General features: G+C 34.4%; 1 long non-coding RNA gene across 1 annotated transcript; it reads left to right on the top strand.

Annotated features, from left to right (window-relative positions):
• Nucleotides 1-3,691: 3,691 nt before the first annotated feature.
• On the top strand, nt 3,692-16,004 carry LOC136043215 (uncharacterized). Its single transcript, XR_010621571.1, has 2 exons — nt 3,692-3,839; nt 15,860-16,004. It is a non-coding gene; the product is annotated as an uncharacterized LOC136043215 (long non-coding RNA).
• The last annotated feature ends 4,199 nt before the right edge of the window (nt 16,005-20,203 follow it).

Raw genomic sequence — 20,203 nt, 5'->3', positions numbered from 1 at the left:
ATAATGGGAGCTTAAAATTGTCTTGGCAAGCTGCATGGTTGAGTATACAACCCTCTAGGCTATACTCTCTTTCTTTATGTGCATATTATTGTTTAAAAATGATCAAGCTTCACATTAATCTCCTTTCATGACCTATAGTTGAAATTTGCTAGGGAAATATTTATTCCACTAAAAACTCACCACCTATTTTTGAACTTCAATTATACAGCCCTGTTTTTTTTTTTACCCCCCTTAAGCCTGTATCCAGTTTCTGATAGCCATTTAAATTTCATTTTGTCTGTTGCTCATTTCTTGTCAATATTACTGAGGGGTCACAGATAAGCACTAGAGTCCTCATTGATAAATAATATGTGCTTGTATATATATAGCTTGTTGCTACTTATTTTTCTCTGGGAATACAATGTTTGATGTGGCATAAACCAAAGAAAGGACCTGTAGGCCTAGAGAAAAATATGTTAAGAAAACCGATTTTTAGAATTGCACAATAATTATAGCTTACATAATTTTACATGCAGTCCTGCTCTACTTTACCCCCAACCCTCCTAATATAGAAATATATAGCTGAAGTTACATGTTACCTGTTGATTCTGTCAATCTATCCCTCAACCTTTAACTCCCTGTTAATTGAAGCAATTGCAACAAAGCAAGAATGGCGGGAAAGGTAACAGGTGACAGAATACATTGGAACTACATAATTTTGGCTATATATTTACACATTAGGCAGGTTGGAGGTAAATTATAGTATAAAGATGCATGTTTTCCCCCTTGGTATGTAGGCTAAGTAGAAGATCACTTGTACCTGATGCTGTCCCTGTTGTTTTTAGTTGGATTGGAAACATCCAAAGAAAGTTTCCTTTGAAAAGGAAAGGTGAGATTGCCCAAAAGTGAGATTGAATTTGTCAAAGCTTGGAGGTTTGCCCCTTCAGTCTGTTTAAAGGAAAATGGATTCATAATTGAAGCTTTGTTCATTTCAATCTTAAGGGTGACCAATATTTGTGACAATTCATTAAATGGTTGTAAAGGGATACTTTTGTTTATTCATTAGTCTTCTTTGTTTTCTAACAGTTTATTTTTAATCTTTAAATTGATATCCATTTCTTACAAATTTTTATTGATACCAGAGGTCCATTTGCAAGTTTTCACCTACTTTGTAATCCCTGGTCTCACAATTACATTTAAATTTACTGAAGCTAGGACACACAGAACTCCTATCTATTTAAAGAAAATCAATGGATATAAGTAGGTTTTATTGTATTTAAGCCCTAGGGCCATGGCAATTAAAAACAAAATAAAGGAGATTAACTTTAAAATACTTGACATTAAATAAGCATAATAGCCACAAAGAAAAACAAATAACAAAATTATACTTCTGTGTTCAGTTGCCAACCTGAGCAACTGTCATAAATTTTTAAATCTTGCAGAACATTCACCCCCATTACATTCACAAGCTATCTCTCATGACCCACAAATTTGTCCATACATCCACATTTCAGGGAAATGGAAGGACCATCACACTGGTATTCTTCATTTCTACTTATATTTAATGGGTTTGAAAGAAAGTTTCCATGGCTAAGTCAGTAGGCCAGTAAAGGACCTGGTGGTCCTTTAGCCAGGTAGTGCAATAGGAAGCTAAGGACCAGCCAGCCTATTCTCTTGCATGCCCTTCCTCCTTACTGTCCCTAGATTTCCATCTGTACTCATTTAAAGTTGGGCCAATTCTAGCTGAGGTTAGTCATATCACCAACCCCAATCCAAAACCAAATAAACTGGCAATGCCAGGAATTAAACCTATACACCTTGGACAAAGCGTTCCAACCCAAAGCGCCTACCACTTAGCAAGGAACACAAATTTGACCAGAGAACAATAATTATTTGAAAAAAATTGCTATAGTTGTCCCACTACTGTCCTATAAATGCTATAGGCCCATTTTATTTAGACAAATCAATTTAAGACAGGTATCAACAAAACTCCATCAGGGATTGTATTTGCTTAAAATACAATCAAGCTATGTGAATGCTCAGCTTTGTGATATTCTAGTCTTGAAATAATAAAAAAAGAGAAAATTTATATTTTCTATTTATTTTTCACCAACTCATTTGAGCAAAATCATTTGTGACAGCCAAATGCCCATGGTTGGCTTAGAACCTCTCTAAATGCTCTGAAACAGCAGGAATTAAAAAAAATTATACTAATCAGCATTAAACTGTCCCTTAAATTTGAACACATGTATTTAATTTGAAAATGATGATACTGCTAGTCAGGTTACTGTGCTGTTCCCACTGGCTCTACTGCAGTTAAAAATGGGCAGTTACCACGCAGTAACTGCAGTTACTGAAAAACCATCAGCTGGAATACACCCATAAGCAATTATATCTGTATATTATATCAATTATATATCTTATATTATATTGTTATATTATATATATATACATAAGCAATTATATCAATTATATCTGTAAAGAACATACAAAAAGGCATCAAGTAGTATATTCACTTTATTTTTAAGTCAAAATATGAAAAAAACAAAAAATTTACTCCCGACCTGCCTAATTTGCTAATATATAGCCCAAATTTTAAATTTTAAGTGTATTTTGCCACCTTTTAGCCTACTTATTTTTCCAGTTCTTGTTTTGCCACAGTTGCTTCAATTATCAGGTACTATGGTTGAGGTATAGATTGGCAGAATCAATAGGAAATATGCAATTTCAGCCTTAGATTTCCATATTAGGAGGATTGGTGCTAAAGTAAAGCAGAGCTGCATACTTCTCTAGTGCTTAAGTATGACCCCTTAGCAATATTGACAAGAAATGAGTAACAGAAAAAATTCAATTTGGACTAAATGGCAATCAGGAACTGGATACAGGCTAAAGGGGGCCAAAAACAGGGCTGTATAATTGGAGTTCAAAGAACTCCAATTATACAGTGATTTTAAAAAAAATCACTGTATATAAGTGATTTTTTAGTCAACTAAACGCTTCCCTTGCTAATTTAGGACTTTAAATTGATTAGCCTACTGGAATTTACCTATCCTATGCAATTGAAATATTTTACCTTTCCAGAGCATTAAGACAATCCATCACAATAAAAAAAAAAAAAAAAATATCCAAGGCATCTTGAATGGAATGACTAAAAGAAGACAAATGAAAATCACAATTTGCAATCTAACAATTAAACTTCTGGCCACACAAATCGTATTAGGATACCCAGCTCTGAAATAATTGCTCAAGTAGCTTTGCAGTAACTTTAACTAATATTGCAATAACTTTATAAGTTTTTTCTTAACCATTTTATTATCTACCTATCCCCCCACCCAGTAAAAGATAAAACCCACCCATCCACACAAGAAAAAAGCCAGTTTTAACAAGGATAATAACATAGTTTCTAAGTCTATTTTAGTGCAACCTACCCAACAACAAAAAATCTGGCTCAATAACTCACCACACTAGTACACAAAAGTGGTGCCTTCATCCTGGATTCATCTGAACACATACTCCATGATTACCTATAATTGAAACTTTTGCCCTCTTTCCGAGTTAACTTGAGACGAACGTACAAAATGTAAAAGTTGTTAAAAGTCAACTTTTCATTAACTTTCAGTCAACTTTTACAAATTGAACGCTAAAAGTTAACTCAGAATCACAAATAAAACGTCAGAATGCTGGTTTCAGTCAACTTGGAATGTGATTCGAACGCAACTCAGGATTACTTGTCCGTGGGCTGGCACTTTATAACCCCCAAATAAAAAGATTATTTGAGGATTGTGACGTCAGTCTCGTATATTTTTAAAATGGGACGACAATGTGCATGGATTTTGTAGATAAGCTATGTTTATTGTGGAGTAAATATGATTCATATTTCTAAGGAAGCCTATCAAGTCCCTTGGGAAGAGGGTGGGATTCAAGTTCTATTTACACTTGAACTGTCTATTGAATTTGAAAGTCCAGTTCAGAAATTTCAGATGGAATATCTGCACTTCCTGGCTGAAGGGCCAAGAAACGGAGATCAGCACCGCCGGTAGGGACTGTAAAGTCTAATGCCGTATCCTTTTATATACTGACAAGATTTATAAAATTATATGCAGAGAGCATACTAATACAGTTATATTGGAGATTACTTCAGATTTAGGAGTTTGTAAGTAGCATAATCTTGTCTGTGCTTATAAAATATTAAGGTTTTCTAGAGAGCTAGGCCTAGCTTTCAAAGGCTAGTAGGCTAGGCTCTGATGCACAGAACAAAGGTTTTTATCAGTTAGAAAGGTGTGTTATTAGGAATAGAGCTTGGGAATGCACATTTCCTATTACCTTTGTTTCTTGTTTTACCCTAAATTTTCAATTTAAACAATCTCAATTTTAGATTTATTTTTTCCATCTACTCATTGCTTTTCCTAATCTCTCTCTAAGATAGCAAAAATTAGCTTTTCTAATAGTTTACGCTATTTAAATTTTTAAGATTAAATCACTACTGGGACAGCTAAGAAATAGCCTAGACATAGACCTAAATTTAGAATTAATTTCATCCTGAATCCTAATATAGACCTATCATTTGTTTGTATCAGAGAACTTAAACTGCTCCCCCCTAATCTATATATATATATATATATATATATATATATATATATATATATATATATATATATATATATATATATATATATATATATATCCATTGTCTGTGCATATACAAAGCCTTATGTACTAATAATGATGTCATATGCAAACACTCTTTTTACAAACAAACAAACATGCATACACACAACTCGTTTTTATATAGATAGATACAATACAAATTAACTGCATAAAACTTGGGAATATACAACATTCTTCGCTGTCCAATTGTCACTGCATATAAATAGATTGTCAGGTTTACCGACCCTCAAACATGCAACATACAATTGTCCATGGGAAAAACAATCAGTATTAAGATCTATACCACATTTTTTAATGATTGACCTTGAGCTTTGTTAATGGTGATTGCAAATGCTAATCGAATTGGGAATTGCAATCTTTTAAATTGAAAAGGCAGATCTGTTGGAATCATGGGAATGCAAGGAATAAGAACAGCCTCACCCTCAAAAGGCCCAGTCAAGATTGTGGCCTCTATTAGGTTTTCCATTGTTTTTTTACAGCAAGTCGCATGCCATTGCAAAGATTTGGTGGGTTGATATTTCTTAAAAGTATTATTGGTACACCTATTTTTAGTTGTAGCACGTGTGGTGGAAACCCTGAAAGATCCATGAAATTTAAAAATTCAGATGGATAATTAACCGCTTCATTTGGTTCCAAAACTGTGTTGACTGACTTGTAAAGGATTTGGGTGCAAGAATCGCTCTTTCACTTAGCCATTTATTATTTTTATAATTGTTTAGGATATTTGGAAATACTTTTTCAATCAATTCATTTTTGGATGTTGCTAAATTACAGAAATCAGCAGGTAGTTGTATACGTCCTGAAATTGAGTCTACTGGGAGCTTTCTGTTTCCAATTGCCAGCAATTGATCTGAAAATGTTTGACCAGAGTCATCGTTTTGCAATCGGACATGCATATTTGTAGTTAATTTTAATGTTTTTACATGTGGCCATCAATTAGAATTTTTCAGGCAAGCATTCATTTTGTCTGCAGGAGTTGATCTAGGTATTATAGGTAATGTTTGCCTGAAATCTCCTGGAAGCAATATTAATGTGCTGCCAAAGGGTTTCGACTTCCCTCGGGAATCTTTCAAGCATTGATCCAGAGCCTCGAGCAATTTTTCGTGTGCCATTGTGCACTCATCCCAAATAATAAGTTTGCATTGCTGCAATACTTTACCCATCCCAGATGATATGGAAATATTGCATGTGGGAGTTTCTGTAGAATGCAAATTCAGAGGCGATTTCAAAGCGGAATGAGCAGTTCTTCCACCAGGCAGCAATGTTGCGGCTATTCCGGACAACGCAATTGCCAACGCTATATCATTTTTTGATTGAATTGATGCCAGAATCAGTTTTATCACAAACGTTTTACCAGTACCTACTGGCGCATCCAAAAAGAAAATTTCTCCAACGTTGTTATCGACACAATGCATTATTGTATCATAAATGACTTTTTGTTCTGATGTTAACTTGGAAATGTTATTTTGTACATATGACAATAGATCACTTGTACTGTAACTTTGTTCACGATCCAATTCTACACATGTCGAAACAGCAGCAACATGGTTAGGTGAAGGCATTCCCAAATCCTGAAGAGGTTTGTTTGCCATATATACGCATAAATCTTCTATAATAACTAAAGTGTAGTTATAAATTTCTGATGTAAAATCAAAAGTCATATCTGACGTCTCTAACTGTTTTCGATGGAGTATATCTTCGGACATTTTTGACTTATATTTTTCCCATAACTCTGTAGGAGCTGATGGAGAGCAAGTTGTTAAAATGATGCCAAACAATGCACGAATTTGACTTGGAGTTGACGTTTCGCACGCGTCATTGATGCAGTTATCCCAGTGTTGGTCATTCTCCAATAAATTCAGAGCTTGGCATGCACTATGCTAAGTGTCATGTATAGTACCGTTTACAGTTCTCAAATACTCAAAGGATGTCGGACCGGGTACATTCACCAAAAGCAGGCGTAGAAAGAAGCATTCATGTTGATTGGTGTGAACGGTGTAGAGTCTTCCTATCGTGGTATCTTTGCAGATGGTAGGTTGGCCATCAACTGACTTACCCTGTTTTCGACGTTCAAATACTTTATTTTTAGTATTACACGTGTAATACGAAGGCACTTTGGTATACAGCAATTTTTTTGCAAAAGAATCATTTTTGCAAAGCGAAAAGAAACCGGTTAACTTTGTATCCGGTGGATTCAGGGCTCTTTGTTGCACGTTGGTTTCCGAGAAATAAACACATTGACCATTCTGTAAATGTACCGCTAAATGAACAACAGCGGGACTACGTTCATGTATCGGAAATGAAAGAATTCGCCAAACAGCTTCATTATTGCTTATGTATCTTCCAGCCTGATATTGTACGATTTCGTCGATATCTTTGATTTCGGACTGCAAGCCAAAAACTGCCATGTCACTGCCTTTGTTGACGTATTTACATATGTATTTGATTGCCTTTACGGAGTTACAGTATTCAACGTTTATGTGTGCATTAAATGTTTTTGATAATAATGGGGAATATGGAACAACCCACTGGTTATCTACTTTGATGGTGGTACTGTTACGCTTCTTTATTATTGCTGTTTTACCACCATCTTCAGTAGATCTTCTTCTATATTGTGGGTAATCATCATTGCCAGTAATTGTGTTGGATACTAAAAGTCGAGGATATTGCTTTGTGCACCTTCCTTTGGCCATGCATGGTGAATTTTCGTTCAGTGCACTGCAAGGTCCATGTATCATATTTTTTACAATAATATCATGTAACCCCTTATCGACATTTTCATCAGGTATTTCAGCAGAAATCACATCATCAATTTCGCTCGAAGTAATTTTTTTATGTAGCCAGATTAGTATATGTGCGTGTGGCAAACCTCGTTTTTGCCATTCCACTGAGTACATCCAGCATCGCACTGACCCAAACACTTCAAAATTTACTATGTAGTTTATCAGTGATTTCAACTTTTGCCGGAAGACACGGGCCGTAATGTCATGTCTGAACCGCCGATTGTCCTTGAAGTAAAAGCTGCAGTATCTCGTCCCAAGATTGATTACATATAAATGTAATAAATAAATCTGGACGACCATAGAGACGAACATACGCAATAGCATCTTGAGCATATTCATGCATATGACGGGGACTGCCAGCATATGACGAAGGTAAAATTGTTAATCTTCCAACGTTTGTGGTATTACCGTCATTTATAACTGCATCTCGCAAATGAATGTATTGTTCAGAACGGAGCTTGGTCTGATTCAGGCGGATATATAGCAAACGTTCTGATTCAATTGTAGCATACATATCAACGACGAATTGGTGAAACAATTGACGGCATTTTAAAATATATATTTTCTTCGTCCTGCCGAATCATTAGTCTATAGGAATAATAATGCATTGCACTGCATTTCTTATTCATTTCTTTGTTAGTGGCTGGATTCATCAATTTAATATTAAAGTGATAGCCGTTGGCTCCATCCCAAAAAATGATAGGATATTGTAGGGCATCGTAGCATTGATGAGTTTCAGCAATTCTTAACAACTGAGCGTTTCGCTTATGAAGAATAATATCTCGAGGTAAAAACTGATCACCGACCATAACGATTGCCACTTCGTCGATAGTTGCAGCATTGTATCTACGCACATATTGTCCAGGAGGTGTTTTGTCAGCAGAAATAACAATTTTATGCGTATCAGTAGGCATCAAATCGATGGCTGTTTTGAACAGACGAACTAGATTATTATTTTCGTGGAAAAGATGTTGCAATTGGGAAACGATTGTCCTTTCAACGTTGGGAGAAATTTCGCAACGTGCATTCAATTCAGAATTTCTATCACTGATGAAGTACAATTATAAAAATTTATGATTCTCGCCTGAGAATGGTAGAAGGGACCCTGCTCTATGATAAATTTGCCCTTTTACTTTGAAAGTAGACATAAATTGATCTGGATATTCGTTTTGGGCTCCAAACGACGTCATTTGGAAACATGAGTTTCTGATTTGTGACAAAAAACGCTTAGATTCCGACGTAGTTCCAGTAAGGAAAGTCTTCAATGGCTCTGGTGGTGCAGCCAATAGAGGAAGTTAAACTTTTCCTGTGGCGCAACACATTCCCATTGTTTCACCATTGAATTTCAAGGCCTTGCAATAGGGACAAATTTTAGACATAGTCCTGATTTGAACACATCTACTCAAGCCATAATCATTGACTGGGCTGTACCTGAATGCCAGGTGATAACTTTCAGGTTGCTCTGATTCCTCGGCACGCTTTCTTTTCTTACTTTCTCTATCAGCAGCAAGCTTGATTTCTTGCTGTTCTTGTGATTCCTCGGCACGCCTTCTTTTTTCACTTTCTCTTTTAGCAGCAAGTCTGGTTTCATGTTGCTCATGTAGTTCCTCGGCACGCCTTCTTTTTTCACTTTCTCTTTTAGCAGCAAGTCTGGTTTCGTGTTGCTCTGGTAGTTCCTCGGCACGCTTTCTGTTCTTTCTTTCTCTATCAGCCTCAATCCTGTTTCCTTGCTGTTCTTTTGATTCCTCGGCACGCTTTCTTTTCTTACTTTCTCTATCAGCAGCAAGTTTTTTGGCATAGACTCTTTGAGCATCTTCCTCGGCTGTTGCCATTGTAAGTTCGTCAGTCATTTTAGAGTTAAACATTAATAGATTTCTACGTGAACGCATGTCTTAAATATCTTTAATGACATCACCGTCATAACAAAAATGACGACAACTAACTTCATGACGTCAGTCAACACACAAACATGACGTCACCTGACAGACAGACCCACACATCCACAGACAACTTATTTTTATATATATAGATATCATGAAAAGAGAAATCACCAATGCTACAGCACAAAAAAAAAGAAAAAAAAAAGGAGACAGAAGGAGAAAAGGAAGTCTGTTTTCCTAAATTAGTGATTAATATAGACCAGCACTTGAATGAGGCCTTAACCCTACTCATCCATACAATCACATAGGTCAAACAGCATAGCCACACACAATCAACCATAAAGAATAATCCATGGACAGGCAGTCATGTCGTCAATAAGTATTAGTCGTCATTTACCAAACAATAGAAAAAATAATATAGACAAATAATTCAGAGGCAACATCCAACATAAGGGCTCATCAGGAGAATACACTGGCCTATATAGGGTTTCGCCACTCTAAATTCTCTACCCAGCACAGTGTTGTGGCTACCACAGAATATCCATGGCATCCCCGCGTCAGGTATCACCCCCAAAATACATGCCTATGAAAAAAAACAGCAAATGTAAAACAACCAAGTAAAACCAAAACAAGCTTATCCTGTTAATATATCCCTCCCTTTAGCAACAATAGGTAAACTAAATATTATAAATTTTACCAAATCACAAATATTAACACATTGCAAAAAACCTGAATGAACTAAACAATTATAGAATTCATCTTTAGGCTAATATTTTAGAAAATCCGCTCAATTAGAAACACAATTCAAAATAAATGGCGCTGTGACAACATTTCTCGAACCTCCGAAATTAGTTAAAAATTTCTTTAAGTATTTCTAGATAATTCTTTTGATATTTATTTAAAAGTTCGTTATAATGAAAACTAAATTTTTTAAATTGCCAAGTTAATTTATTTGCAGAAAAACCTCTTGATATCAATTTTTGGCTTAAGATTTTACATCTATTTTTAAAATCAATATAATTACTACAAATCCTTGCATAACGAAGTAACTGTGAGAAAAACGCAGAATATGTGATATTTGAGTGTATATTACTTTCAGGGAATGAGAAACTAATCACTTCAAAATCAAAATCATCCGTTTTATTATATATTTTAAAACTTAATTTATTATTATCACAAATATTAATATTTAAATCTAAGAAATGGTCTTCATGACCAGCGCCATGACTAGGCTCAAGAATAAGCTCTGATGGATATATATTTTTAGAAATATCAATGAAATCCTTACAATTTAAGACCAAAATATCATCTAAATATCTTTTATTATTTGACAAAGCATGTTTTAAATTAATTGGATTATTCTTATCCATCATATATTTATATTCTAGCTGACTTAAAAACAAGTCAGCTATAAATGGGCTGGCATTCCCCCTCCCCCATGGGAATTCCCATAATTTGCTTGTACAAATCACCCCCAAATCTTATATAAGTATTGTATAAAACAAATTCCAATAACTCAAAAATCATATCCAAGCTGTAACATCTCAAGTTAACTGTAGTGTTAAAGCAGTTTGTCCATATAGCTTTTTTATTATAAATGTCTATTTTTAAGAACCTTTTACTTGATAAGAGGAAAGATTTCTTGAAAACAGTTTTTAAATTATCAAACACTAAATTAAGTGATAAATTAGTATACATTGTCGTAAAATCGAAAGACTCAATTCTTCTAGCTGAAACCATTGTTAAAGAATCTATCACCTGCAGTGAATTATTAACACTCCAATATGGATTAAAATTCGAAAATTTTTTAATACCAGAACAATAGGTTTCAAGTTTATTTACAATTTCCTTTAAAATTAAAGAGAGGTCAGTAGCAGCAATGCGGGTTGGACATTTAGCTGCTCCAGCAATAAACCGTGGTTTAGGGGGATTCTTATGAAATTTTACAGTCCAATATAGGAAAGGGAACTTTTTATCATTGTCATTTATTTTAATATTAAAATTTTTAAAAAGTATTCTTCAGTTTTTTCAATTAAATTCTCATCCTCTATATTTACCTTTTCGTAAACATTAGTTGTGCATAACTCCCTTTTTAAGATATATATATATATAATATATATATATATATATATATATATATATATATATATATATATATATATATATATATATATATATATATATATATATATATATATATATATATATATATATATATATATATATATATATATATATATATATATATATATATATATATATATATATATATATATATATATAAATAAGTTGTCTGTCTGTCTGTGTGTCAGGTGACGTCATGTTTCTGTGTCGACTGACGTCATGTTTTCGACTGACGAAATTACGAAATTACATTGAGACACAAATGACGACCAGGACACCGGCACATAGGGAATATAAATGACGACCGGGACACTCAAAGAGAAAGCGACCGGGACCCAAGGAATGTTCAATTAGCAATCACCATCAACAAAACACCGTCAACAAACCATCACAAATGACGACCGGGACACAGGGAGTATAAATGACGACCAGGACATAAGTAAAAAAAAAACTAAAAAAAAGGTAAAAACTACAAAAAAACTAAAAAGAAAAAAAACAAACTAAAAACTAATAAAAAAACTAAAAAACTAAAAAAACTAAAAAATAAAAAAAACTAAAAAAGGAAACAAAAAGAAAAATAAAGGAGAAAAACAAAACTAAAAAAATAAAATAAAAAAAAAACTAAAAAGAAAAAAGAAAAAAAAACTAAAAAAATGTAAAAACCAAAAAAAAAAAAAGAAAAAAAGGGGAAAAATACAAAAATTTATTTCATCATTTACCATTTCAAAAACGAATGTATATACAGACTGGGACACCGGAATACAAATGACGACCGGGACACAGGGAATATAAATGACGACCGGGACACAGGGACACAACTACAACGGGGACGCCGGGGGGCACAGGGGGATATATAAATGACGATGGGGACACAGAGAATGTTCGATTAGCAATCACCATTAACAAAGCTCAAGGGCAATCATTAGAATCATGAGGTATAACTAAAAAAAAACTAAATAAAAGGCAGAAAACTAAAACCTAAAAAAAAGACCTATTCAAAAACGAATGTATATACAGACTGGGACACCGGGACACGAATGACGACCGGGACACCGGGACACAAGGAATATCAATGACGCCCGGGACCCTCAAAGAGAATTCACAGACTGGGACACCGGGACATAAATGACGACCGGAACACATGGAATATAAATGACGACCGGGACACCGGGGGCACACGGGGATATATAAATGACGACGGCGACACAGGGAATCGTCGATTAGCAATCACCATCAACAAAGCTCAAGGGCAATCATTAGAATCATGAGGTATAGATCTGAATACGAATTGTTTTCCCATGGACCATTATATGTTGCATGTTCAAGAGTCGGTAAACCTGACAATCTATTTATATGCACAGACAATGGGACAGCAAAGAATGTTGTATATTCGCAAGTTTTACGTAGTTAAAAACATATATATATATATATATATATATATATATCTATCTATATTCACAGGTGGGACATAGGGACACAACTACAATGGCGCGTAAATAATATGGCGCGTAACGACTTACGCGCGCGGGGGGGCTTGGGGGTGGCGCGAAGCGCCACCCCTACAGCTAGTATATATATATATATATATATATATATATATATATATATATATATATATATATATATATATATATATATATATATATATATATATATATATATATATATATATATATTCACAGGTGGGACATAGGGACACAACTACAATGACACGTAACTAATATGGCGCGTAACGACTTACGCGCGCGGGGGGGCTTGGGGGGGCGCGAAGCGCCACCCCAACAGCTAGTATATATATATATATTCAAGATATATATATATATATATATATATATATATATATATATATATATATATATATATATATATATATATATATATATATATATATATATATATATATATATATATATATATATATATATATATATATATATATATATATATATGTGGCAAAATTCTAGTTGTGTGATGACTTTTTGCTATCTTGAAAGGGGGTTAAATTAGGTTAGGAAAATGAAACATTCTGGGATGGGTCTACAGGCTAAAGCATATCCCAGGAAGACATTTTAAAGTACCCACCTCCACTCCTTCTCCCTCTAGAGGGCCCTGAAATTTGCCTACATGACAGGTCTATACCTATTGAAATTTTGACAAAAAAACATTTTACCTTAATTTTCAGTTACCAGTTGCTTTTTCTCTGCCTTTAGTTCTGAAAATGCAATCCCCGTTATTTGAGTAGAATTCTGAGCTAAAATTTCATGATTAAATCACTAATGGGACAGCTATGAAATAGCCTAGACATAGCCCTACATTTAGAATATATATATATTCTACATATTCTACATTTATATATTCTATATATTCTACATATTCTATATTCTACATTTATATACATATATATATATATATATATATATATATATATATATATATATATATATATATATATATATATATATATATATATATATATATCATGAAAAGAGAAATCACCAATGCAACAGCACTAACACATAAAAAAAAGAGACAGAAGGAGGAAAGGAAGACTGTTTTCCTAAATTAGTGATTAATATAGACCAGCACTTGAATGAGGCCTTAACCCTACTCATTCATAAAATCACATAGGTCAAACAGCATAGCCAAACACAATCAACCATAAAGAATAATCCATGGACAGGCAGTCATGTCGTCAATAAGTATAAGTTGTCATTTACCAAACAATAGAAAAAATAATAAAGACCAATAATTCAGAGGCAACAACCCAACACAAGGGCTCATCAGGAGAATACACTGGCCTATAGGGTTTCGCCACTTTAAATTCTCTACCCAGCCAATATATATATATATATATATATATATATATATATATATATATATATATATATATATATATACATATATATATATATATATATATATATATACATATATATATATATATATATATATAGATATATATATATATATATATATATATATATATATATATATATATATATATATATATATATATATATATATATATATATATATATATATATATATATATATATATATATATATATATATATATATATATATATATATATATATATATATATATATATATATATATATATATATATATATATATATATATATATATGGTAAAATTCTAGTTAATTGACTTCTTCTTATCTCAGAAAGGGTTTAGGGTAGGAAAATGAAACTTTCAGGGATGTGTCTACAGGCTAAAGTATGTCACAGGAAGGTATTTTGAAGTACCTACTTCTACTTCTTTTCCCTCTAAAGGGTCCTGAAATTTTTGAGTGCCTTATTTTTTGACTGTAGAGATATCTAGACATTACGGTCATCCTCAAAATAACCTGTCACCTAGGGTCTTAGTGCGTATAAAAGCTTCTCCCATTTCCTTTGTTCAAGGGATTCATTGTGTATATCTCAGTAACTGGATCAATTTTAAATGGTGCGAACCTGTATTATTTATGATTGTGGAAGCAGAAAGAAAGGGGGTGTGCCGGCAAGTGGTTGGCTACTGACCTATCTTACAGGTATGACTTATGACATGACTGAGTGATGGATCTATTTTATTTTAGCAATATTACCCCCCCCTCCCCTAAAAAGTCAATTCGTAGTACAGTTATCCATACAGTGGTAGTTATTAATTTGGTTAAGGTGATATACATATATATATATATATATATATATATATATATATATATATATATATATATATATATATATATATATATATGTATATATATATATATATATATATATATATATATATATATATATATATATATATATATATATATATATATATATATATATATATATCCTATCACTGTAACCAAATTGATTTTTTTAAGGGGGGGGATAATACTGCTAAAATAGAAATATAGAAAATAAAATAGAATATATATATATATATGGGGCTCTCAGCTGCGTTTGTCTATCGCTAAATACCCAATTTCAATTTTAGCAATATTACCCCCCCCCCCCGCCTTAAAAAAATCAATTTGGTTACAGTGGTAGGATTTTCTGTTTTATCTTCGGTTAGAAGAGAATATGAGTTACTTATTCTCTTGGGTACAGCGCTGTCCTCCAATCAATGGTAACGCTTGTTATACTACAAATTAGACCATGCAGGTTTAAAGGAGTTCACAAGATCCCTGATAGCCATAGTACAACGATTGTGTTAGTGAGTCTAGAGGTCCACGACACATTAAAACAAGGAAATAATAAACAGTTATTGCCGGACTTGGAGGGACTGCCTAACTCCTTGGCTCAAAATCTGGTTGAAAATGAGTGTGAAAAAGCTTAATCATGTTTTCTTGATGTTATTATAATTAATCTTTATTCAGAAATCTTTTGTAATGTTTATTTATTCTTTTACTGATAGTTTCTGGTTTTTTTTTCCAGATTTCGCCAGAATGATGAAACTGAATCAGCGCCTTTCTTAAGTTGACATCTTTCAAGATCAATCATGAACAATGAACGGAATTAAAAGTAGCTTATTACTTCTCTTTTGGCAAGTTAAATTAATTAAACATGTTCGCTCTCTGAAGTTTTTCCTTTTTAATATTCAGGAGTTCTATTTTTTAAAAGGATAAACATCCTCCCGAGCCGTTGATGGTGCAAAGGGCTTCGATTCAACGCTTCTTCTTTACAGGGCAAATTGCAGACCTGTTGCCCAACCTTGCGGCAATGGAAATTGAACTCTAGTCCTTTGCCGGAAGATCTATCCGTCGTGCTATCACAGCGTAGGAATTCTATTGAGCATTCAAGAATAGACTTGTGTTTACAGCAACTCCTATTATGTGGGAAAACATTTTATGTTCGACTTGAATGTGTAATCACAGTTTTGCCGTCTTTCACAGTACTGAGTACTGACAATTCAACTGAAGAACGTGAAACAAAACTTGTAATGCAGTAATTATGCGGAGCTGCAGTAGAGAGATATCTAATACAATTCAAGTTGGTCCCTTGAAAAATAAGGAAACGTCCAAGTTTCCCAAAAGAACAACTACAACCAATCATGAAAAACTTTAAATGTGAAAACTGTCACCAATAACAATATGACATCTAGAACAGGGTTCAAAATTGGTTTAAAAGCAAGTGGAAGCTTTCTAGAGTCAAAAACAGTGTTTCTTGCAGTCCAATTGCAAATGGACGGATCCGGTTGGAATTCTTTTTTCTTATGAGCAGAATGTCTAAAAAAAAGTTTTTTCTGTTTCTCCTACAAAAACGACTTATTTTTCAGTGACAATTTATTCTCGTAGTCTTAAAAATCCTAACAAAGGTATTGGATACCAAAAGCAGTTTCAATCATTTCTGAAAGCAAGAAATTAAAACTTTTAACATATTTTGAAAAACCACTAGCCTTTGGTATTCTTACGGACCAAGGTAGACATCCCCTGGTTTACTGATTAACCAAATTGATTGATCATATTGAGCTTACAAATTGATTAGACACAAAAAAGTCTTGTAACAACTTTAGAGGGTTTTGTAAAATCCCAATAAAAAAACATATTCCTTAGATGCAATAAAAACCTATAAAAAACAAGAGCTAAGAGCTCATATGGCACTTTTGAAGAGGTCGGAGGAGCCAAGAACTGATATGGTATGAGCTCTAGCAAAATGTTAAGAATCAATAGATTGCTTTAAAAGGAAAATCAGAGGCTTAATGCTGGTCGGGATTTAAAATAAGAGCTCTGAGTCACGAGGTCCTTCTAAATATCAAAATTCATTAAGATCCGATCACGCACTACCTCAATTTTTGTAATTTTTCCTCTCCCTTCAGCACCCCAGATGGTTGAATCGGGGAAAACGACTTTATCAAGTCAATTAGTACAGCTCCCTCACACGCCTACCAATTTTCATCGTCCTAGCACGTCCCGAAGTACCAAACTCGCCAAAGCACTGAACCCCACCACCTAACTCCCCCAAAGAGAGCGGATCCTGTCCGTTTACGTCATTCACGTATCTACGACATTTATAAGTGTTTTTTTCTATTCACATCTATCAGATCAGGTCGAGATTTGAAATAAGAGCTCTGAGACATGAGTTCCTTCTAAATGTCAAATTTCATTAAGATCCGGTCACCCGTTCTTAAGTTAAAAATACCTAATTTTTTCTAATTTTTCCAAGTTAACAACCCCCAGATCCCCCAAAGAGAACAGATCCGTACCAATTATGTCAATCTCGTATCTATAGCTTGTGTTTATTCTTCCCATCAAGTTTCATCCCGACCTCTACACTCTAAGCGTTTCCCAAGTTTTCCGGTTTCCAAGATTTCTGTTCCCCTCCCTCCAACCCTCTATGTACCCGGATCCTATTCGAATTGAAAATGGAGCATCTGAGACATAATATTCTTCTATATATCAAGTTTCATTAGGATCCTATCCCCCATTCGTAAGATACCTCGATTTTCACGTTTTCCAAGAATTCCAGTTTACCCCTCCAACTCCCTTCAGTGTCAACGGATCTGGTCGGGATTTAAAGTGAGAGTTTTAAAGCACAAGGTCCTTCTAGATATCAAATTTCATTAAGATCTGATCCTCGGTTCGTAAGTTACAAATACCTCATTTTTTCTAATTTTTCCAAATTACCCCCCAACTCCACCAAAGAGGGCGTATCCGGTCCGGTTATGTCAGTCACCTATCTTAGACTTGCGCTTATTCTTTCCACCAAATTTCATCCTGATCTCTCCGCTTTAAGCGTTTTCTAAGATTCCCGCCCCCCCCCCTAATTACACTCGATCCGGTCGGGATTTAAAATGAAAGATCTGGATTTTGAGGTCCTTCTGAATATGAAATTTCATTAAGATACGATCTCTCTTTCGTAAGTTAAAAATACCTCATTTTTCTAATTTTTTAGAGTTAACCCCCCCCCCCCAACTCCCACAAAGAGAGCGGATCCGTTCCGGTTATATCAATCACGTATCTAGGGCTTGTGCTTATTTGTCCCACCAAGTTTCATCTCGATCCCTCCACTCTAAGCGTTTTCAAAGATTTTAGGTTCCCTCCCTCAATTCCCTCAATGTCATCGGATACAGTCGGGATTTAAAATAAGAGCTCTGAGACACGATATCCTTCCAAACTTCAAATTCCATTAAGATCCGATCACTCCTTCGTAAGTTAAAAATATCTCATTTTTTCTAATTTTTCAGAATTAACCCCCCCCCCCTGACTCCCACAAACAGAGCAGATCCGTTTTGGTTATGTAAATAATGTATCTAGGACTTCTGCTTATTTTTTCCCACCAAGTTTCATCCCGGTCCCTCCACTCTAAGCGTTTTCCAAGATTTTCGATTTCCCCCTCCAACTCCCCCCAATGTCACCGGATCTGGTCGGGATTTAAAATAAGAGCTCTGAGACATAATATCCTTCCAAACATCAAATTTCATTAAGATCCCATTACCCGTTCGTAAGTTAAAAATACTTCATTTTTTTTCTATTTTTTCCTAATTGACCGGCCCCCACTCCCCCCAGATAGTCAAATCGGGAAAATAATTATTTCCAATTTAATCTGGTCCAGTCCATGATACGTCTGCCATATTTCATCGTCCTAGCTTACCTGGAAGGGCCTAAAGTAAAAAAAAAAAAACGGGACAGAACGACAGACAGACCGACAGAATTTGCGATCGCTATATGTCACTTAAAACTATAAAAACTATTTTTGTGAAACGGTGCTATTCAGTTTTTTGAATTGGTGATTGTTCTGGCTAAGAGTGTTAACAACATTAATGCTGAAAAAGAAATACAAAGATGCCTTCGAGGTCTTTGACAAAGATAAAGGATTAGCGTAAAGAGCGGGGCGTTGAGGAGGGAACAGCCCCTGTCATATACGGAGTAATTTCTGTTCGTTTTAAGTTTTTACCCCTAATAAATAAGCTTTACGAGTAAAATCAAGGAGTTTTCACTTACTCTAAGATGACAGCTCCATCTTGCATGGTGACCATGTTCTCCCCATGCTGAGGGGCTGCCCAGAGGGCATTCTTGCCTTTTATGGGGAACACAAGTATCGAAGGCATAGCAACTGTATTTCCATGGGGCTCCAGACTTTGCAGAGCGGTTGTTTTTGCATCGCAGGCCTTTACCCTTCTTGGAGGAGGGAAACATTGGTACATAGTTTCCTCGAAAAAAAAATCCAATTCTAGTTTTCTTGAAGTGAAAAAATACATCTCATTTTAAATATGTAACCGCTTAAGTAGTATCCTTTTATGCACTCCCAATACACACATAGCCATTAGCTCCCAATACATACATAGCCCTTAACCCCTATTATAAACACACCCTGATACTTAAGCACACAGTTATTACTACTACTCCAAGCAGACATATATGGTGTTATCTCGATTTCTGGTTAGTAAAGAAATTTCTTATAAACAATATTATCTGAGTTTCCTTGGCTAAGTATTTTGTTCAATAATTAAAGTGAGTTTTAAGTGACAAGATGTCTAAAAACGAAGTTTATATATGGATTCTAATAAACAATGGGAGATCTTTTCTTGTTCTCTATTGGTATCGAGCGCACTGATTCATTTAATGGCTAATGACACTTGTTTCAATACCTATATTCGTATTGGGGCACCAAAATTGTAATGACTACAGTCGGCCAGGTCTCCTTTTTGTAATATAATGGGCTCGAACACATCTATTTTCCATTGCCAGGTTTGCGCAAGAGTTTGGGTCCCAATATTCCCATCCAGGGACTCAAATGCCCCACTAGGGCCCCAATTCCCCCTCCAGGTCCACATGCACC

This window comes from Artemia franciscana, unplaced genomic scaffold (assembly GCF_032884065.1).
Source record: "Artemia franciscana unplaced genomic scaffold, ASM3288406v1 Scaffold_3741, whole genome shotgun sequence".
Lineage (NCBI taxonomy): Eukaryota > Metazoa > Arthropoda > Branchiopoda > Anostraca > Artemiidae > Artemia > Artemia franciscana.
This window is presented reverse-complemented; position numbering and strand designations above follow the sequence as displayed.